The sequence below is a fragment of the Lutjanus erythropterus genome, chromosome 16 (assembly GCF_056507025.1).
Source record: "Lutjanus erythropterus isolate fLutEry1 chromosome 16, fLutEry1.hap2, whole genome shotgun sequence".
NCBI classification, from domain to species: Eukaryota; Metazoa; Chordata; class Actinopteri; order Lutjaniformes; family Lutjanidae; genus Lutjanus; species Lutjanus erythropterus.
In genome coordinates, this window is record NC_139332.1 from 21,565,727 (window position 1) to 21,589,553 (window position 23,827).

General features: G+C 40.4%; 1 protein-coding gene across 1 annotated transcript in view; it reads left to right on the forward strand.

Moving 5' to 3' along the window:
- pard6gb (par-6 family cell polarity regulator gamma b) overlaps positions 1-23,827 on the forward strand; it is a 49,681-nt gene that overhangs the window by 23,321 nt on the left and 2,533 nt on the right. The window lies entirely within an intron of this gene.

The following is a 23,827-nucleotide window of genomic DNA, read 5'->3' on the forward strand; positions in this document are numbered from 1 at the left end:
ACAGCTAGCAATCCGTTAGCTTAGCTTAGCATAAATACTTGAGACAGGGAAATGGCGAGCTTGGCTTTAAATGAGACATTTTACGTGTTAATTAGTGATCTTTAGAGGTGCAAGTGGGTGAGTTTAGTCACCTGTGAGTGTGAACGGAGACAGTCTAGCTGTTTCCCCCGTTTTAAGTATTCATGCTAATCTAAGCTAACCATTGCCTAGCATAACTTTAGAGTGCATCTCCGACAATTCGGAGATTTGACATATTTTCACAGATAACTGACAAATATTTTGTCCGTTTAATATTTCAACTTCAAAATCATGTTTTGCCGTCAGTCCCTCAAGATAAATTAGAATCAACATTTTGCATCTATGAACGGATCATAGAAGAGACAGAGAAACAAGTTTTATAATGGTCATCATAAGAGAGTTAAATGACCCCGTCTTTGACTGCTTTTATTCTGTTGGGGTGGTTGAACTCAATTCTGGGGAATACAGGATATCATCACCAGAGAAAGCGTTACCCATCGCTGCCGCTAGCTAGTTAGCTCAGTTAACCATGGAGCTAGCAGTGAGGCGCACCGGGGGAGCATTGATAATTGTTTACACTGCTAGCACAGGAGCTTTGGACCACCGAGAGGAGGAGGTTTTCAAGCCTGGGCAGGGGAGACCCAGGCAGGAAATCACAGCGGGGCCCAAGAGCGTGTTATTTATTCACATTATGTTGATAGTTTTAGTTATTTTCTTGATGTTTTATTCTAAAATTCTTACATATTGTACCTTTAAGTTTATATGACGGGTTGAAGGATCATTGAACACATGCAATCAGAAAGATTTTCCTCTAACGCATTAATATAACAATATAGGCACGGATTTTCCTTCAAACAGGACAGAGACAATCCTGAGAATGGTCTAGTAAGACTATGCAGTGGAAAATTCCCAGGCCAAGTTTAGAACCAAGCCATGAGCAAAGTGAGGGAAGAGGGTGAAGATTTGGGGTTAGAGAGAGCGGGGGATATGGACGCTGGGTGGATGTTAGTGGGTTTTTGAGGGAGGAGTTGCTGGTTTGTGCAGAGACGGCTCGCTGTGAGACTGCAGTTCCTCCTTAATTACAGCTCTACTGGAGGACAAGGCCAGGCACGCTCTGTGTGTAGCACGGGAAAACTAACACCAATTCACACGTACAAATGTAACGAACACAAGTGCAAGCTTGAACAAAGGATTTGTGTCCTTTGAGGAAATCCTAGTTTACCTCACATTATCAAAGCATGCGGGTTGGTTTGAAATGAGCGTTTTAGGCCCTGACTCACACATCATATCCTCAATCTGGTTTTCTGTAATCTTTCACAAATTTCTCACCATATGAGTGTTGTTTGGTCCCAGGACACTATCTCTACCTTCACATCATGGTCTAATCAACAGATCTACATCTATACTTCTAAACAACAAATAGTTTTCTGGCCTGAGCACGTTGAGAAGCACAACAGCCTCTGCACAGGGTTATTTTGGGAGGCCATAATTACAAAGGAGGGACTGACTTTGCTTCTCGACAGCTCACCCGCAGCAAACACACTCACCACTGGCAAGTTTGGCATCGGAGCCGTCCAGCTTACTTTGTGTGAACAGTATCTTGGCTACAGTAACAGGCTCATGCCAACGGCTGGTAGCTAGCCTAAGCTAAATATGTTGGCTCCCGTTAAGTTTCTCAACTTTCGGCTTTACTTTGAAATGAGTGGTGTTTGTTGTGCACGTTGCTGCTGATGCACATGGTAGGTGCGCATACTATGAATCAGGAATGTCAAACATAAAGCCTGCGGACCAGCACCAGCCTAACAAAGGGTCCTGCCTGGCCCACTGGATGATTTTACACACAGGCTGTGTGACACAGCATGGGCACGCGTAGGCTACCGTGGAACATATATCTTTATTAAAAAGGTTAAAATTGGACACAGTGTGTCAGGTTTTCCAAGAAAAATGGCGCAGTTCTCATTTCTTCACAGCACCTTTTAATGCTCAAGAAAGGAATATAATCTTCGGCGCCACTGTCCAACTCATCATGGGGAAAAATACAAGGACTTGCGAGAACAACTGAGAACAGAGAAGAAAAATAAATTGTTGGCAGATTTGAGGAAACAGAAGTCTGTATTTAGTCATAGGTGAGAGATCAGCAATGCGGTTGTGAAAGCTGCCTTATTATAAATGAAATAGCGTCAGCATCAAAGCCATATCCTACTCTGAGGGTCAGATTGTGAAGACATGCTAAAGGCTGCATCATGCGTCCCATCAAAGAGTTGGTTCATTAATTCTGAACATTTTCAGATTGTACTTGTACTTCAGTACAGTAAAACAAAGGGAAATGTTTGGAAGTGTTGTTATTTATAGGTTATTATGCAATGGTTGTACTGGTCTGGCCCACTTGAGATCAAACAGGCCTGTATTTAGCCCATTAACTAAAACGAGTCTGACACCCTTGTTATAAATAAAGTACAGTGCAAAAACACAAACACTTTTTATCCCTTAAAACCACTTACATGTGCTCGTAGCATGTGATGTCATTTATTTTCCCTGTTGACCCTGGTCAGAAGTTCACGCTCCCTGAGGCAAAAATCGGCCAGAACTAAAACCATTTAACATGAAAGCCTGTACAAACATGGCTGTTTGGGCAGTGGACAAGTGCACTTACTGTATTAACTCCTCAGTCATTGGCCTGTGTGGACATGAGTGTGTTTGTGTGTCTGTTTGTTGGTGTTTGGTCAGTGGGACCTCGGGATCCTTAAACTTGGGGAGACACAAATCACGCAGTAATGTCATGTGTGCACAAACTACATGTGTAACATTCACTAACATGATTACATGCAATACTGCATGTTCTTACAGAACAGATGATCTTGCCTTTGGCGTGAAAAAAACATATTTACTGTATCTGTCACATGTAATAGATGCTGCAGTGTGTTTTCCTTGAAACAGTCTGATCTGGTCTGCTGAGAGGGAGTCAACTGTTTCTTTAGGGTTGTTTACTCTTCTGGTAGTTCCCCTTGTGGCTGAGCCACATGGACGAAATAAGAAATCGGATGTTGTTGTTTTTTGTTTTTTACAGGAAGAAATAGAGCTGCATTTTAGAGTGATTTACTCTTTCTGATGGCAGCTGCTTGAATTTAACCATTCTTTTATTTTTTCCCCAAAATAATATATTTTTTGAACAATTGTTTTGATTGATCAACCAAGAGGCAACTATCAGAAGACTTGAGGGATCTAATGGGCTCATATTTTAAGACTGTTAAAGAGACTTGTATAAAATAATATGAAAATCAATTGTAAAACTAACTACATAGTTGTATTGACTAGTGCAACAGTATCGTGTGTGTGTGTGTGTGTGTGTGTGTGTGTGTGTGTGTGTGTGTGTGTGTGTGCGTGTGCGTGCGTGCGTGCGCGCTTGAGGAACAATTACAGGCGGTTAAATGACCCGAGTGTAGCCATATATAGGTCACGAGGCTAAAACAAAGAGACAAGCTGTCATGGCCCTCACTAGTTTGGCAGTTGTTCAACCATCATCCAACAGAGTGATTTGATTGGCTGGAATGGAGCCAGAAGTATTTATGATTGGCTATCACACATCACCAGAGCTGGCAATGAGCTTAACAGTGGCCATTGCAAACTTCATTTAACATCAAAGCAAATCACTAAGAGGATCTAAAGCGCACGTCTGATCTGCTGCTTGTTCACGGTGTGATTGATTAGTCTTTAAAGAGCTTCTGCAATTATCATGTGATCACTGGACATTTGGTCGTAATGTTTTGCTGTAGTTCCTCTCACAGCTGCATTTTATGTCATAATATTAATGAATACTTCTCTGATCCAGAAGATCAGCTCGCCAAGTGAATGCTAAAGGAACATAAGATGTTTATACCAGTTGTAAAATACCAGTTATACGTCCCGGCGGTGTGGAGTTTGAATGTTCTTCCTGTGTTTGCGTGTCTTTCCTCTGGCTGCTCCGGTTTCCCCGCCGTCAGAAATCTAAAACATGTACAGTATGTTCTGTTAATTTCTCATGTCAGTGCCCTTGACCAAAGCCTCTGGCTTAGAACTTGGGTTAGTCCCCGGATGCTGCACAGTGGCTGCCCACTGCTCGTAACATCTATCGTGTCTGTCCAAACCAGGAGGGGGATGCGTCCTCTGTTTCTCTCATATTTTTTTTGTCCCTGTTAAAGGGTTTTTGGAGACGTACTCTTTCAAGGGTCTGCAGGACAGGGGGTGTTGCACACTGTACATTTTGTAAATCCCCTTGAAGCAAAGTGTGATTTGTGATATTGGGCTATATAAATAAAATTTCACTATATGTTGTACTTGTGTATTGTGTATATTATGGACGTTATTGTATAACTTGATTAACCATTTACCATGCAGCTTTAATGTCTCTTAGTTGGGGATGAAATTATTACTGATTTCATGATGAACCATGCTAAAATTCCTCACAATTAGTTCCACTGTTTCAAATGGATGAAAATTAATTCTCATCAAAACTGTGTTTGATTTCCACGTTTTGAAAATCTCACAGTAAATATTGTTCAGTATCAACCAAAAGACATGATGTCATTTCAATATAAAACTTGATGAAATTTTTTCAGTGTGTATCAGTTCTTTTTGAACATTTTCTGCACATTTTTAATGTTACCATGATATACTGATAATCATGATAAGTACAGTTAAAGTGATAGTTCAGCCAAAAATGAAAATTCAGTCATTATCTACTCACCCTCATGCCCACTGAGGGTCATGTTTGTTTTGTTAGTCCATAAAATACTGCTGGAATTTCACACAAAAACAGCATTGCCGAATGTCCCAAACAGTGTAAGTGAATGGTGACCAGTGTTCAATACAAGTCCCGACATGCCATTTGCACACCGTCACAACACACACACCCAGTTCCAGTGAATGTGGCTCCAAGCTAAGGATCTACTGTGAAGATTCAGGCTAAAACATAGTGTAAATAACATTTCTTTAGTCATCTTGGCATGTCAGGGCTTTAGGAGACTTGGATTACACCAGGCAAGCAGGATGGAGGCATTTCATGTTTTTATTCTGTTGTTTTTTTAACATTTGAAAACTGGTCACCCTTCACTTAAATTGGTTGCACTAAAACTAAACCCGACCTTCAGTGTGAGTAGATAATGACTGTGATTTCGATAAAATTTTGATTTAAGGGATAGTTCACCTAAAATTGAAAATTCAATCAGGCCAAAGCACAGAAGCTGAAATTGTAATGAAGTACAGTAGTGCTGCAGAGAAGCCCTGACCTATAAATCTTGTCCTCCAGATAAGAAAACATATTTGTTTAGTACAAACCACAACAAATCACATCACATCATTATGATTTTAATAGTTTTTCAATGAAAATGAAAATACTGATGCATAAATTATCATTCAAACTAATCATGGATCTTATTGCTATTGTAATAGCTGTCAAAATAATCACCATGATTTTTTGTTTTTACCATATCGTGCAGTCGTACTCTTTCAATCATAGTCACAAGGTGGGCTTTTTTTTGGGATAAATTCAGCATTATTACATTCAGCATGGAAATATCAGCTTTAAACAATTTTTAAAAACTTTCACAAATTAAAGTTTAATCTGAAGCCTTGCTCGTCGGCAAGATGTGTTAACTTATCAGCTCCTGAACTCACTCACAGATCTCTGGCTGGAATAGACAGACACATCGTGAGAAGATGTTGCCCCTTGTACCACCCACCCGCCTTCACCCCCTCCTCCATGTGGGCCACGAGCCATCGGTTGATTCAGGCCAACTCAGCATTTCAGGATGGGAGAGGAAGGAAAAGAATGGAGGAGGGGAGGAATGAGGCCTGACTCTTATCCTGATATGAATTGTGTCCTAGAGACTCACCGAAACAATGGGCACTGACAGCTCAAGTGGAAATACCCCCGCAGACAGTGCTGACATGGTGTGTGTGTGTGTGTGTGTGTGTGTGAGAGAGAGAGAGAGAGAGAGAGTGTGAGAGAGTGTGTGAGAGAGGAGGGAGCAGTGATCCGGCTGCAGAGACTAGATGAAGTAAACCTCAAATGGAGTCAGTGGAGCAAAGCAGGAGCAGGAAGAACCGAGGATATGTGTCACCACACACACAGGAAGTGTTGTGTTATGGTGTGTGGTTGCGTAAGTGAGGGTGTTGGTGTGTTCAGGTGCAGCAGAGGAGAGGATGGCACTGAGGCCTGTCCAAGCTTGCTGAGGATTTACCCAATCACACCTGGTGAATGGGGGCCCTCACCTGGAGGCCAGGAAGGGGATTTTCACTGACCCGTGTTCCTGACTACAATAGGGTGCTGGCGTTAATGCACATACACAGAGTGCACATACCATTGAAAACCTCAGATTAAATTTATTTGAAGTGGGGTTCTGTGAGATACTTATCGATACTCAGTTTATTACCTAAAGTAGATGCTCATCAGCACACACCCAGTTTGGATAAGAAGACAGGAGTGTCAACACAGGGACGAAAAGGTATTTTAGCAACTTAAAAAAGGTCTACCTAAAAATAATAAATATCAGTCTAAGTGTACACTATATTTTAAATATTTTTACCGCCCTAATCTTGCCATCAACTGCCATAAGAAATCCAGAAAACCAATCTCTCCAAACCAACCAAATCCCACTGGCAAAATCAATAATTTTACGTTGATGAACACAGCAGTTGCTGGTCTACAGCAGCCTCGATCTTTTAGATTGTTTGCGTTATTGTGTCACTTCTGATAGTTTGGATTTACCGAAGTCACACGATAACACAAACAAACTGACAGATTGAGTCAGCAGGAGTCCAGCCACTCCCATTTCCTACGAGGTAAAATTACTGATTTTGCCTGTGGAGTTGGTTGGTTGGTTTTGACAGAGTGATAGTTGGCTTATATAAAAAAGAAGATGTTCTGGCAGCAAAGGGAAGTGGTAAGTCAAGGGCTCAACAATAAGGATTGCCTACTTGTCCGGGGAACATGAAATGCTACGTCGGGCTGGTAAATCTAGCAACTACTGCCATATACTGTAGATAATACACTTAAAAATAGTCATGTCCAACTGGATCAACAACAAAAGTGGACAAGAAGCCCAAATTCAGCCCAAAATATCACTATGATTTATTGCAAAAAACAAGGCAAACTTAACTGCCAGAGCTTCTCCGCGGACAAAGGTGTGAGTGCGTGACTGTATTCGTCTGCTTGGATAAGGATAAAATATGACCTCATTCAGCTTTTGAAGACAACATTTTCTCTGGCCACTTATGAATCGAGTTGTAACGTGATGGATTATTTTTCTTGCCCACAGTGTGAATGAGATGAATGTCTCCAGAGGCAGCTTCATAACAAAGGATCGTTTTTCCTGTGGGTTGATGTAAGACCTTCTCAGCAAGGCGTCCTCTGTGAGACGGACGATCTTGCCCTTTCTCACTCTCTCTGTTTTCCCACAAGTCGGCAGTTTAATAGAAACAACGTCAAAATTGTCTCCAAGGCTGAATGATGGGCTGTCAGTCTTTTCCATCTGTTTACAGAAGGAAATTTGTCGATTTTCATGTCCGGCCTGCATGTGTTTACTTGCTTGGTTGTCTCATTTCCTTACCTGTCTGCTTGAATGTCACATCCGCCAGCATTTCTTGGCCTGTCTGCACTACATGTGTGTGTGACAGTGAGAGAGCCAAAGATCATAATCTTCCTAGTCTGCTTGTTGTCTGTCACCTGCAGCTGATAAAAGATTAGAAAGTGACTCAGACTCAGACCCAAAACCTTGAGCAGGACGAGGGTTGAGGTCACAAAAAAGGAAAGAATAAGAGTCCCTCCAGAGTTCACTCACAAGAGCTGAGATCCGACCTGGGCCCAAGTAACTAATATACTGAGTCTAATCAGTCTGGTATCGTTTTGCTGGTACAAATCTCAATAACTCTGTTTGCACTTGGTTTCAAAATGTGTTTTGATAATCTGAACACACGTGGACGGCTGCAACACGTCTTCCTTGCCACCTGTGTCTAGGTTTCCAAGTTGTCCAGCCGACCACTTGTTTTCAGATTTTGTTACTGCCTGGGTCACTTCTGCTGGGCCCCGTGTGCAGTTAATACATCAGTCTGTTGGAAGATGGGTTTGGCCCGGGCTAGCTAAGAAAACAAAAATGTTTAGAGAACTAATATACATGTACAGGCTGCTCCAACTGTTGTGCTTGGCAGGACCAAGTCATTAGCGATGCTGCGCTGCCCACAAAACAACCACCGCATCCTGCATTGATGACATATACTCCTGTTACACCACTGTCAGGGATCCAACAAAAGATATGTGGTCAAATGCATCCCAGACCACCTCGACAAGTGGTTTGAGTATCAGTTTTGTTATCAGTCTTCTCTGTTCTGATTGCACATCTTAAGTTCAATTCAGTTGGTTGATAAAATACAGGAAATGTTTCTGTTCAACCATTCCTCCACAGCAGCCACTGCATTCACTTTATATGTGGGTTTATTATTTTAACTCTCCCATATGTCAGTAACTTTTTATGACCAGTCACTGAACCTATTTGCAGCTATTTAAATAACATTCAACACCGGATGATTATTCCTATTCTTAACTGTAAAACTATCTCAACAAGTTATTGCAAATGAACCATTTTCTTCCCTTTTCCCTCTCCTGAAGTGAGCCCACATGAATGATGTTCTCACTGGACTCGTAAACCTTGTTCTCTTCATTAAGCAATGTGAAGCAAATCCAATTGTGAGCAAATCTTTTTCAGCCTGGGGCTCATTAAACATTATTTGATGGTCGAAGACGCTGAGGGGCTGCCAAGCTTGTGTTTTGGTTTGCAAGTGTGTGAAAGGAATTAAGTTTATATAGCAATTGTTATTATGTTAGTCACAGTATCTCTTTGTAGTAGAATATTGGCTTTGCATTAGAGAAGAAGAAGAAAGATACGATGTTCAGGAACATTATCTTGTTGTTTAGAGCCACCCTGTTGTCTGTGCCATCCTTAAGGGGATAGTTCGGGTTATTTGATGTAGGATTGTGTGAAATACTTCTAGATAGTCGGTGTATTACCTACAGTAGATGGCGGGCGGCACTCCCCCGAGGGGCGAGTACCAGCATAGAAGCTCAGCCATGAATTGCTGTGGACGGGGTCAGCAACAAAAGGTATTTTAGCCACTTAAAATAGGTCCACATAAAAAAAATCAATATCCATTTAAGTGTACGCTATATTTAGAATATTTTCATTGCTTTATCTTGCCATCAGACAGCCTTTTCTGACAGGAAACTGCCATTGTGTAAGCCAAACGCCGCTCTCTCCAAATCAACCAAACTCCACTGGGAAAACAAGTGATTTTACTTTGCAGAAAACTGAAGTTGCTGGTCTACAGCTGCCTCAATTTGCCAGTTTGTCTGTGTTATTTTGTGACTTCACTGTTTCAAAAGGATAGTTCGGATTCACAACAGTCACGCAATAACATGAACAAACTAACAGATCAAAGCCATGATAGCCTGGCTGTGAGGTAAGTTTACTGATTTTGTCTGTGGAGTTTGTTTCATTTAGAGAGAACAATATTTGGCTTATACAGTGGTTTCCCATTCGAAAAGGCTGTCAGACAGCAAGGTAAAGCAGTAAGAATATTTTAAATATAGCATACATTCAAACTGATATTGTTTTGTTTTTTGTTTATTTGTTTGTTTATTTTTGGTGGACCTTTCTAAAGTAACTAAAATACTTTACTCCTGACTGATTATCAATGAGTACCTCATATAACCTCTCTTGAAATAATCTGAATTATCCCTTTAAGTCAGTCCTTCTCATTCACTCACATGGACTCTCACACAAACAGAAGGCCAGACAGGTGGCAAGGACACAAGTCCAAGTCTGCTGCTGGGACTGGCGTCCTTAGGGCACCGCCAGAATCTACTTCCCCGGTTCCTTTCTCTGCCAAGATGCCTTTAAAGTATATTATTTGTCATATGGTTGCAGGACTTCAATGGGTTTTGAGTTGCCATTGCTCTTTTTAAAATGAAAAAATCTGCCCCCTGTTTATAGCTCAGTATATCTGAAGTCAAAAGATCCAAGATTTCCATTAATTTTGTATTCCACACGCAGTGACATGTATTTATATCTTCACATGGGTAGTAAGCAGTGAAAGCAGCCCGGGTACCTGTGGGCCAGATGGCAGCGGAGACTTTGTGGAGCTTAAATCAACAGCATGTGTTTTCTTGGTCGGAAACATGCATATGATCAGCAGAGAGGCAGCTGGATTAAAACCAGAAGCAGTAGTTGGTTATATTCAAGAGAAAGACGGAGGGAGGGAGGAGGCAGAAAGGTTAGTGAACCCCCCTCCAACAGCACTTTTTTTTTCCTCTTGATGGAGTTGAGATTGTTCCTTTTGAGAGGCTGGAGGAATGCAGGACCTGTCTACTTCATTGCACTCCTACCTTGCTCTTTGATGTCGTCCAGCTCCCCCCCTCCGCACACACTAATACAGGTTAATCTCCTGTGTGCGCACATGCTGTCTCCCACTCCCTCCTCTTTAAATATCTCGGTCTTAACCTCTGTCCCTCTTGTGATTTGGCCCAACATCTGCGTCGTGTGTATTAATAAACTTGCTGCTGGTGTGCAGGGATGTGTGTGCCTGTGTGCGATTGGGGTCGGTGATACCTGCAGTGAATCTTAAACCTGCGACTCTCTCCTCCTCACCCCACCCAACCACACAGGCCGAGCCAGAGCGGAGCAGACAAGGCAGCTCCATTTAACTTGTCCCAGATGTGCAGCCCGGCCCCTGTGTGCCGCGGTAACTGCTAGAGAAATGAGCGCAGGCAGAGAGTGAAGGAATGGAGGGGGGTGCGTGCAAAGTGCTACCCAGCGCATACTGTATATGCAAGCAAAAGTTTTAGAGCTTTGTGCTGTTCTGTCAGCAGGAAGAACCATATTCCCCTCTGGACCATTTCACCCCAGTCTCACCTGATTCTTGTTCGATTTTTCTAATTCCAGACTTTTTTTCTTCTTCTTCTTTTATCTGTGGAAAGCGTGAAGCAATACAAATGGAGACACTTTGAAGTCTGTTACAGTCCAAACTTTTGTCCCTGTTTTTTTAATAAACAGGTTAAAGGAGTTTACATAAAAGTACTTGTTACATGTGCACAGAGCTGTGAACTTGAGTCACAGGACTCTGACTCGAGTCAAACTTCATGACTTTAGACCCAAACTTGACTAAATCAAAAAACATTTCACCAGATCCACTTTGTTTGAACCATTCTGACAGCATCCAGTCAAGTTGCAGGAAAGAACCATGAAGAACTAACAAACATTACTGAGATCCAGTTGGAAAAAATGATACCAAAGATAATTTTGTTTTGATACAAAAACTGGTCAACAAAATAAATGAATTGCAGTATGCAAAATGTGCAGGTTGAAAATTGCACACAGAAAAAACAACTTCGAACTTGTCGATTAATCTGTTGATTATTTTCTCGATTAATTGATAAATTGAAAAAATTGAAACTGTCCTTAAAATGTCAGAAAATGGTGATCACTGTTTTCAAAAGTCCAAGGTGACATCTTAAAATGTCTTTTTTTTTGTCCGAAACTCAAAGATATTCAGTTTCCTGTCATACAAGAGTAAAGAAACCAGATAACATTCACATTTGAGGGGCTGAAATCAAAGAATTAGCACATTTTTTATTAAGAAATATCTCAGAGTGGTTAATTGATTATCAGAGTAGTTGGCAGTTAATTAGCAGTTGAATAATAATCAGTCAATCACTGCAACTCTATGTATGTAAATGGAAAATGTCCTGCATTCAAAAACAGAGTATCAAGTGAAGATACTACAGGTCTAGACCTGCTTCATATGAAAAATTACCTGCGATAACTTCTGTTATGATTTGGTGCTATATAAACAAAAGTGGAAAAAATACTTAAGTAAGGCTCAAGTACAATAACTGAGTAAATGTTCTTAGTTCTTTTCATTCTTTTCTATGCACCTAACATAAAACAGCATGCACAAGATCACAGAAACTTCCAGTAAGTTCCTACCCAAACCTTTGCTGCAGCTGTCGATTTACAACCACGTAGGTTTATCAAGCTTCTCCAAATTTCCACCCAGGCCCTGCCTCAACCACCCCTGCAAGAATGTGAAATATGTTTGCATGTTTAAAAAAAACTGTTCTTCTTTATTCTGTCTGGATTCTTTTTCCATGTTAGTGTTAGCTGAACGTCTTGGCAGCAGTCAGCCCCTAAACACACAGATAGACTTCCCAACCGTCTCCGATGGGGAAGACAGGAGGCGTCCAAGAATACTGATTGTTTTGGTTCATTCCTTACATTTATATGTGTACGTCCCGTTGGAACGGGCCTCCACATGCACTTTCCATTGACCAATGTGAAATCTTAACCTGGCAACTCGTGCATTAGAGGGAAAAAAATGGCTGTTTTAGCATTTGCTGCAGCTTATTTACATGAGAGAGGAATGCAGAAATATGCTTTTCAGCTCATTTTGCTGTATTTGGATGTGTTGTATGAAACCACTGGAGAGTCATGAAAACCAGCTATTTCTGACCCCCACGCTTTGAGGAGAAAGCATCACAAAGCCCTCTGCATTTCATTAAATTGTGCCTTTTCTAATGCAAACAGGACAAAAAAATGCAAATGTGGCCGAAGGAAAAATGTTACAGTGGACACTCAGTCTTACTGTAATGTATTGTACTGGGCTGTCACGTTTTCTCCTGCAGAGCTGTGCTCTGTCATGTGTTGTTTCATCTCGTTCTACTTTATGCCATATTCCTGGTGGTTTTGAAAGTGAGGAGCCTCCAGCTGTGTGTATGTGTATGTGTATGTGTATGTGTATGTGTATGTGTGTGAGTGCGTGTGTGTGGGTCTGTGGGGCCCAGGAATGAAGCCCACTGCCACAGCATCCAGTGACCTAATGCAAAAGGCAGTAGGGTCTCGCACTATTCACCACTCTCTGTTGTGTGCCTCGGCTCTGCCTCTCTGCGGTGATTATGGTCTCTCCTGTCACTAAGCACTTTGTCACGCTTGGCTGAAGACCATGATGGGGGCTGGGGGGTTGTCGGGGTGCAGGAATGTCACTTGCAAAGATGAACTTCAGCTGGATATGCTGTAGAGCAGAGCAACAGGCCACAGGTCAGGAGCTGCAGTTTGAGCATACAGTAGTGCACTGATGAATACGTGTTGTCGCAGTCTTGTGAAAACTGTGTATCTTCAAGTTTTATATTGTTTATAAGTGAAGCAAAGCAGCTCTGTTTTTAGCTTTGTGACAATGCATTTTTTTTACATAATTCAATGTGGGTTTAAGATGATTTATTTAGCTTAAGTGGCTGTTTCTTAAAACAGAACGGAACACTTAATACTTAATAAGGAATAGTTTGAAATTTGGGGACATTTTGCTTTCTTGAAGGGACTTAGATGAGAATATTGATATTGCTGTCTTGATTTGTAGCAGATTACTGGTTTTGTGCCCTAACAAAAACCATTACATTTTCAAATTCTTCTTTTAGAAGATAGTAAAGTGCAGCTGCAGGTACCGTGTTGTTTTTTGACATGTTATTTAGTTTTTTCCCTTTGTACACGCGCCCTGATTTTGATTTATTTTCAATTTAATAAAATCTTGACACCACCACTCCCACATCTGCACAGTAAATATATTGCTACAGGCAGCAGGCGATGAGCTTAGCTTAGCACAAAGAGTGGAAACGGCTAACTTGGCTCTGTCCATAGCTAACAATATCAGCTCACCAGCACCTCTTAAGCAAGAAAAAGTCAACACATTATGCCTTGTTTGGTAAATCTGTACAAAACCCAAAGTATAAAACCGTCAGTTTGGTGTTTTTACAGGGAGTTTTGTGCCGGACTGTCTTGGCTCAGGCAACCAGTGAGGAATCCAGGAAATTACTAATACTGGCCAGAAATAGTCTGGCACATAACATCTGCAAAACTGTAAAATTTTTCACATTTTTACCCTTTGGTTTTTTGTATGGATTAAATAAATGTAATGTCACGTGTTAATTACCGCCGTTGGCTGTAGCTTAATACATACCATGCAGACATGAGAGCAGGTATCAGTCTTCTATTCCAACTCTGTGCAAGAAAAGAAATGTTCCAATAACGTTTTTTCATTCCCAACTCTGATTCTGATACCTTAACTTTGTGTATCAGCCCATCCCGAGTACCAAGCCAATATAAATATAGCACTATTTCAGAGGTAATAAATTATGTGCTACTGGATCAGTGCATAGACTCACAAACCTGCTAATACACAATCCCACACAACCTCACAGAAAGCTAATCAGTGTATCCCCCAAAATGTCCAACTATTCCTTTAAGTTTATTAAAAAATAACTGGTGATCAGCGTGTAAGATGCTAAATCTCGCATGTAGTATTCAATCAGAAGTCCTATATCTCAATACACAACTGTAATATAGTGCTCTTTGTTTGGTCTGGTGGTACCACTGTCATTGCCTGTGTAAAGCAGACTGAAAGGATTGTGTGTTTGTAAATTCTTCAGCTGGGCTGTAAGTGTCTGGGTCATATCACTGAGTAAAAATATCATTACCAGAGGGTCACACCCCTGAGGGGCGACCAGTAAAGCTGTTAGCAGGGTGTTGATGTTGTCGCTTTGACCCAAAGTCCCACATGAACGTAATAGTAACAAGGCTTTCCACTGATAAAGTTATGTTTTAAATAATTAAGTCAGTCTTGTTATAAACAGTACAGTTCCTGAACTAATAATACCTTTTAGTTTAATTTTCTTCCGGCCAATCAGAGCTGATGATTTGAACTTTTTTATAGTAGATGAATACAGTATGTTCTTCTATTTACTGTTTTCCTAGTACAAATATTTCCATTCATACAGATTAACTTGTTGATGTGGGGTGACACGCAGGTACTGTGCATTCACACACCAGCACTGCACACACTGAAAAATCATGAAAAATGATTATATATTCTGGCTGTGCATGGTTCCTGCAGCTGGTTGTGTTTTTCCCCTTTCCTCGTAATGTTCTTTGCTAACACAGGTATACCAAAAGTAGTTAACGTAGCGTGCCAGCTTTCACAAAGCTCCGTGTGAAATATCACACATGAAGCTGGCCCCAAACACCTTTTCAAACACTATTAGTCTGAACGTCAGCTTATTGTGGTGCCGCTGAGGGGAACCAAAGGCATACCAGTCATGTTTTGCCTGTGGCTGTGTAAAGCCAGGAGCTAATGTTTGAGTTTGTAATAGTCCACGTACACATTCCCTAGTGATGAATTTCTTCCTGCCGTTTGTGTCTGACTCACGTTGCATCACGCATAAAATTAGCCAAGCATTAGAGGGATTTCAAACTCTATGTCAGAATAGAAGTGTGTTTTTGTTTGGGTTCATTTGTATCATCTCTTCAGTCTCTGCTTACAGTCGTGTCGAGTCGGTATCTCAGAAGACCTGCCAGGAACAAGTGTGCGCTGAGGCCCTAATGGCTGATCATAAAACTCTTTAGATTCCTGTCTTTTATGGGAGACGGTGGAAAAGCAGTAGGACTTTAAAGGGCCTTCCCTTCACAGCTCTGGTTAACTAGAGGTGGGCTTCAGTGGAACAAAGACTGTTTTTCCTCTTTTTCCTTTGCCTTGTAAGCACAAAAACAGCATGAGGCTTTCAGCAGCAACTGAGAACCAGGCACCGTATTGCAGAAACTTTCTTGCTTTGCAGAACTTGCATATCCCATAACTGTTTGGCAACCATGGCAATTAGATTGAGAAAGAAAAACATTGGTAAATAAATGTTCCTATCCTAACTTAGGATTGGAAATGTGTATTACACAAGCATCCTAACTTCTTTCATCTTAAGTCTTAAATAAATTTTCTAAACATCAGGGTAACCATAAAGTTGTCTTAATTTCACTTTCCCCCCTGTTGTAGTAGCTAACTTGCTAACTAGTTAACGGTAGTGTTCGCTAACAGTAGTGATCATTAGCAATAGCTAATGGTAGTGTAGAGTTAGCTAACATTGTGTTTGCTAACATTAGTGTAAGATGACTTGTTTAATCTATAAGACGGCTCTTTTATTGCTCTTACAAAATGAACGCCGGCTACAGCTGCTATCTTAGCCCACTCTCTGTCCTTTATCTCCCAAGTTAGCATTGTTCTTCCCAAAATCTTAATTAAGCACACCACACTTTAGCATAACCATAAGGTTGTTCTAATTTTCACTTTTCCACTTGTAGTGGTAGCTAACTTACTAACTGGCTAACAGTAGTGTTTGCTAACTTTTTTAATCTGTATAACTACTTTTTTTTACTGCATTTACAAAATGGATTGCAGGTACTGATGTAGTTTTCCAAAAAAGACAGTCTTTAGATTCCTGTATAGATGTCAACAACACCTCTAACACACTGTTGTTTTTGCTTAATTTTCTGTATGTTTCTGTGTATGTTTAAGCAAGTATCAAGATTAAAAATAAATAAATAAATGAATAGTATAGCCAAATTGGCAGTTGGGTTGTTAAGCTTGGCAAGATGAGAAAAGCAGTGTTGGTTGCTAGGTACAGACATAAAAGTTGATATGTGATGATGGATTGAGCATTTAGGATAATTTGAGATAGGATGAAATAAGGTGTTAGAAATCCTATCTTGGACTTCTTGATTTAAGACTTAAGATAGGACATTTTTGTAATAAAGCCCCTCATACAAACTAGCTAGCTGGCTTCTTATTGGTTCGTGGTTTTTCCTCACCAGTGCAACAAAACAAATACATTTCAGGATTAATTTTCTGTGATCTTCAGGTGGCTCTCAGTTTTCATTCAGGTTAGCCCTGAGTGTGGCTGTGAAAAAGATTAGCAATATGCCAGTGATGATGGGTCACATTACGTGAAGAGTATCAGGGTAAGCTTGAAATAGCCAGTTGCTTTGCCTGTGTTGCCTCTGCCTGTCTTGAGAAGCTATGCAGGTCCTCAATCTGCTTGGACATACAACTACATTTACCACCACATTCCTCGAGGGTCATGCACACACACACACACACACACACACACACACACACACAGCCACACACACTTGAGCAGAATGTAGAAGTCATCCAGAAGCCAGTTTTCCACCTCTGACCTCTTTCTCCTGCCCTTGTGTGGGTTGTGGTTTGGAGCCATGTTAGGTGGTGTTGTCTGTCATCATGGGGTTTTAGCTCCATTATTCCTAAATAAAACACCTCTTCATCAAGGTTGTGTATTGGCAAGAACCTGGTGTTATAATACATGTCACGATTCAATACATTGTGAAATTTGGGCTTTTGTTTTTTAATCTAGTTTTAAGGAAAGCTATCGCAGTATAGAGAATATATGCATTAAGTCTGGGTAAAAAGTCATCATCATCATCATGTCCTCATGATTGCACTACTTTTTGTGCATTATGAGCAAAAGAAGGATATGTGCTTTCATCTTTCTGTCTCAGTTTACAGTGTTACGTCACAGTGGAAGAGTCAAATGTCTGAGGTATAATAGAGCTGCAACAGTTATTTTAATTGTGGATTAATCTGTCGATAAGTGTCTCAATTAATTGCTCAATTAATGATGCCTCAAATCTTGTTTTGTTTGCAGCCCAAAAATACTCAGGTAACTGTCATAAAGGAGTAAAGAAATCATAAAATATTTATATTTAAGCAGCTGGACTTTTTTTCCCCTCAAAAATCTGATTAATCAATTATCAAAACAGTTGGTTATTAATTTAATAGGTAATTGATTAATCTTTACAGCTCCAGATTACTAATCTAGCCACTAATCTTTGCATTTGAACAATAAACTAAAAACTGATACAGCATCACAAAACTATCACAGTACTTAAGTGTATTTATTTTCTTACACCTCTACTGTTCATGATTCCTTTATGTCACTTTAGCTTGTCAGAGTCTAGGATTATAATGCTGAAAAACTAGAAATTAACCTGGAAATTCCACTGTCAATTTCTTCTTTATCCCCCAAGTTGTGTGGGGCTCTCACATTACCCTCACTGATACTCTTTACCACAGTTGTTTAAAGTTTTTTTTAAGTGAATGAATGTTTTTTCCGTCCCTCTCAGCATTTAACCTCACTATTAGCTGTATTTTGAGAGGAATTCCCTAACCGTAAGTTTAGAAAAGTTTTGGGTAAATGCAAACAGCTGGTACATGCATGCATCCTCTGTGTGTATCCTCTAAATTGTCATGATCAGTAAATTACTTTTGAGAGTAAATAACACTGTGGAAATATTGAGTAACAGCTAATTGGTACACCAAGCTTTCCTAATAGGCTTTGATGTGAGGTGCTGTTTAGCCTGCAGATGCCTGGCAGTGACCCGACAGTCTTTGATTAACGGGTTCACATTGGCTTACCCATCATGCTTCAGTGTAGCAGGGATTAAGTTTGTCAGGAGTTGTTACGATAACCTTTGTGTGATCGGCTGGAACTTGCTCACATAGTGTAGCTCCGCGCCAGAATGTGTGTGAGAGTGTGTGTGTGTGCGCGTGTGTCTCCCACACTTGGCAGGATTGAGTTCGGACTAGAAAGCTGTGACACCTGATAGTTCAGAGCTTCTTTGAAGTAATCAGTGACCTTCATGAGACTGGACTTGTTTAGAAAAGTAGTCCTTTTTTTAGCTGTAATTTAACAAGCAGAATAATTTTCTTGCATTATCCTAGACTGCAATCACATTTAGTTCAAACTCTGGAAAACAGTAGCAGAAGCAAATGCAGGTTTAGCATGAAACACACAATTTCTACTACAGGGTGTGTTCAATCAGCAGGTTTTTTTTCCTCTCACAGTAGCAGAGAAGAACATAATGTTTAACTTTGCGATGGAAAAACCCTTTTCAGTTTGATGAATGCGCTGGTTCTGAATATAATACCCCAGGCCTGCAGACAGACGGAGACACACTTGGTTCTGCTGCCACAGTCTGGTTCTACCGCTCGACATCTTAATTTGTTTGGCATCTCCAAACACTGTAATCCCATGATGCTCCACTGGTCTTACTTACCAGGGGAATTTGCTGTAGCTTCAGCCGTGCTCGTGATGGAACACATAGTGCAGTGTAAGGGCTGCAACTAACAACTGTTTTCATCATCAATTAATCCACTAATGATTTTCTGAATTAATGGTTTGTTTTGTCCAGGCAGTGGTCCAAAAGAAAAAAGAGGTTCAAGAAACCGTAGAAGAAATAGAAAGCTTTTATATTATACTTTGTACAGAATAGAGCTGCAACAATTAATTAATAATAAGTTAATCAATTAATTAACTGAATTTCTATTTTAGTAGTTAAATAGAGGTTTATTACACCTCTATGACAGTAAACTGAAGATTATTTAGATTTTGTCAAAACATTTGAGGATGTCGTCTCGGCCTTTTGAAAAGAGCGATCAAAATTTTTCACCATTTACTGACATTTTATAGACCAAACAGCTAATCGAAAAATCATCAAGAAATTAATCGATAATGAAAATAATTGTTTGTTGCAGCCTTAGTGCAAAATACAGCAAAATTAGGACTGCTACACCTGATCAGTGTGATTAAAAAAAGGCACACACAAACAAGTCAGTAAGCAAACATCCACAACAGAATATTAGTTAAAAAAAGATTGGTAAAATAAGTACAATTTGCACTACAATAGTTTTTTTTTTTTCGTTTTTCTGCAAAAGAATTATTGCACATGAATAACTGTACTAACTGCACTAGTATGGACGCATATTGCACAATAATGAAGTAGTTATTACAGCAGGGCCAGTGGGTTTATCCTAGAAAGAGTCATGTGGCATTATTGAACGGAAAAGGGCTGAAACCATTTATCAGCAGTAATTGCCAACTTATTTTCCGTCAATCGATTCTTCAATTGATTGTCTGCATCGTGCAGCTCTAGCTCACATAAAGGTTATATGTGTCATATTTTTGTTTATGACTTCAGGGTTTGCTGAATGTCACAGTGTACCTGCTTCACCTCCGGCTGTTTGTGTGATCGTTGTAATGGCTTCTTCCTCACTTTCTTGGCTCGCGTTCACATTCTTCCACAAACTGTGTGACATTGCTTGAGGTTTGGTAATTATCCAGATGTGTACGTGACACATATGAGACTTTAATTGACTTTTTAGTTCAACATAACAGTCGCCATTATCAAGTTAGGACTTGTGTGATTTTTGTTTGGATTTTTTTTGTTTTTGTTTTTTTTGGTGTGCTTTTTTTGATAAGATATTCCTTTATTAGTCCCGCAACGGGGGAATTTACAAAGTTATTAACAGTCATTGCAGATTAATGTTGGATACAGTCCACAGTATTCATCCATTTTTCTTTCAAGAACAACATAAAAGAGCTTAACAGAACATAAAGGAACATACAATTCTAATTATTTGGAGGACATCAGTGGGCGAGGAAGTTAAAAAGCAAACCTCATCTTAGAAAACAAGAGCATAAACCAAGACAGAAAAACAAGGACAGAAAAACCAAATAGGTAAACACATACAGCTACCACTGTTACAGGATTAATAATGTCAATTATTCATCCCCCTCCTTCATCCTCACTTAGATTTCTTTAATGTCTCAGCACCGGTTGTGATTGTATCAGTCAATTTTACACTGGGTTTCTGCTCACTACAGTTCCCTTTTGAGCTGCTGGTCTTAACTTTTATAAAGAGAAATGGAAGGGAGATGCGATTTTGATTTATTATTGTTGTCATTTACATTGCTGAAGAATAAATGACACCGGTGAAACAGAATTTAAGCACAGACCCTTTAAAATGTCGTGCTTCCAGTGAATTGTGACCATTATAATCAGCACAAGGTGCCCCAAGCCCCAGATTTAACCCCTCCACAGCTTAACTCCAATCTTCCCTCTTCAGCCGTTGCCTGAGGACAAATGAAACCCACCCCGTGTCTTTGTATTTGTAGGTTTCTTTAAACAAATTACATCAACATGGGCTTCCTATGGGATTCTGCAGAACAGCTGTGAGGCATTACAAATAAAAGGCATAATTATAGTTGTACACATAGGATTTTTGGCTGAAAAGTCATCTGTGCTGCTAAACACACTGGTGATGTGGTGTGGCGATGGTCTCAGACTGAGGTGAGGGTGTGGAAGGAGGAGGGTGTTGCACCATAAGACCTGTAATGAGACTCTGCTGCAGCGATTCCCCCACCAACATGGTTCCCATCAGGGAGACTTGCACTTGTGGCAGAAATTCCAGCCCTGTAGCAAATGCCTTGTCTGGATTCAATCAAATCAGCTTCTGCCACGACATGCACAGAAAACTAAGAATACCACGCACTTCAAGTTTGATGATATTCAGAAGCTTTCACTAAAAGTTCTGCTAAAAATAGTAATTGTAAAACAGCAAAAGTTGATAAGAGGTATTTTCTTTATCTGGTGAATTGTACTTTTGGCACAGCAGTTTGGCTGAGGCTGTAAGCGCTCGACAGCGTTGTTTCATACGTCGCCAAGAGACGTCAACCTACTATTTCACTCACTCATTTATCATTTCTATTTTTCCCCAATTTAGTCTTCACTAATTCCCCATGTGTGCCGTGGTCGATGTCTCTGCTGACACCCACAAAAGCTGCTGCTTTTCTCCTGTGAGGCCTCACATCAAATCAGTGCTCATTTTGACAGCACATTGATTTAAAGTCATAAACTTTTGACAAAAATGACATTTTAATTCAGTCATATTATAGTCATCTGAATTATTAAGGTTTTAGCTAGTTTTAGTTGGCGAAATATAAGATTTTAGCCAACTCAGATCTAACGGGTTTAGTTAAAGTGTAATGGATTATTTACACAATTTCCACAGTCATTACTCCTGGAAGAAACATCTGTTAACCTGAAATTAACATGAACTGGCTGTGTAAGCAGCACTAATGGCTGATCCTGCTGGTTTTTATTTCGGCACCCATACTAACAGGTTAGAGCGGCCGTACAGCTTATTTATTCCCTGTAACACATATGGTTCTCTACAAAAAACACACGCTAACGATGATCTACTGACAGTCGTATCAACACCTCTCGCTTCAGTTTAAATGTCCATATCTGGTGAATATGTCACAGACATGAAACAATCGAGTGTAAGGTAGTATTTTCCCAGTGTGCTCTCTTTTTCTGTCTTTTCTCTTTCTGTCTTCCTCTCTTTCTCTGAATGGGGGGAGAAAATCGCACTTCTTTCTTGCTGCAGCTCTTCTATTCAAAACTCTTCTGCAAACTCAGTGTAGAAAGAAAAGGCTGGCAGCAGCAGCAGCCCCCCAACAGAAATGCTGTGGTTGGTTAGTTATTGTCTCATATTTGGCGAAAAACTATTGTTAACATCAATGAAATTAAAGGGCCCTCCACACCCTGAGTTATTACTATAACAGTGTCTATAAATATATCATTTTAAAAAAATCGTAACTCAAGTGGACAGCGGACTGTGTCTTTTTTTGTTGTGGTGAAGACTCTACCATCCATTTGAGTTGAGCAATTTTTAAAACAACATACATACAACGTATATAAAGGCCCTCAACACTTCACTGAATTTCACACTATTTTCCCCTCAGACTCTTCATTTCTGAGTCTGTAGTAAAACATGCTGCTTCATCAACATTCCACTCAGGAGGAGGAGGAGGAGGAGGTGGTGGATGAAGAAAAACATATATTAATGATGAGTCAGCATTGCATAGGGAGTCATGTGGCAGACATCCACTCTGCTCCGAGGCTGGAGGGATGACTGGCCAGCTGGCTCCGCTCGGAGACTCCATATTTGTTTCAGCGCCCTCTCCTTCCGCTTTGAAGGCGGGCCAGAAATGACAGTGTGCTGCTCACCCACAATAATTTCATAAAGCAGGTGTCCCAAACAGTGGGGCAAAGATGACTCATTGCCATTGTTGCCATGGAAATGCAGGAGGAGCTGATGCTCCCGCCTGGGGACCATCACTTCCTATCACATCAGGCTTTGCTGTGTCCATATTTCCTGTCTTCCTGAGAAGGGAAGATTAGAGGGCTATCAAGTTATTATTGTTTTCTTCATGAAGCACACTCTGTGTCGTTTCTCACTATCTCACACTATGTCAGACCCACAGCTCAGTAAACACATTTAGGCATTTTTTTTCCCCAAGTTTGACTCCCCAGAGCGTATTTTTTTCTCAATCCTCCCTCTTTTCTTTGTTTTATTTTATCGAAGCCAGAGCATGAGTTTGTTTGGCAGCGGCTGTGTTGTTCTGAAGAAGCCCCGCTCTCAGTGCGAGGGTGATCTAGTCCTCCTACAGTATGAAGGTTTTCATTGTTTATTGATTGCTCTAAATCTCTGGTTGGAAACATCATGCTTCAATGGAGATTACCAAACTGAGCTTCCCTCACAGCTCATTCTTTCCTCATTGTATTATATCATCTTACTAGTTCAGCTAGTGGAGCTACATGTTCAGAGAATAGTACATGTATGTGCTTGTGTATCTGGGTGCAGAAATGCACACTGGGAAGTCCCTACAGCTGCTGTCTGGTAGCAGAAGGGTGGTTCACCTCTGTCAGCACAGGCAGGAATGCTCTGCACACTCAGCATTTTATATGAACATGCACTCAGAGAGTCTCAGTATTAGTAGTATGTGAATCCACTTAACATGCTCATATGTCATTTGCAATATATATGTTGCAGTTATTCTTAAAGGATAACTTTATTTCAACCTTGACCCTATTTTCCCATGTTTTTGTTTCTAATGGTTCCAGGCTGAAAAATACCAAAGTTACCCTTTAACTCGGTTGTAGAGTAAACAAGCCCAGGCCTTGTTTATGGCTTCAGTAATAAGAACTGTGTTATGTCACACGCGGAATAAAATCTGTGTAAATGATTAGCAGGTCATTTCACAGGA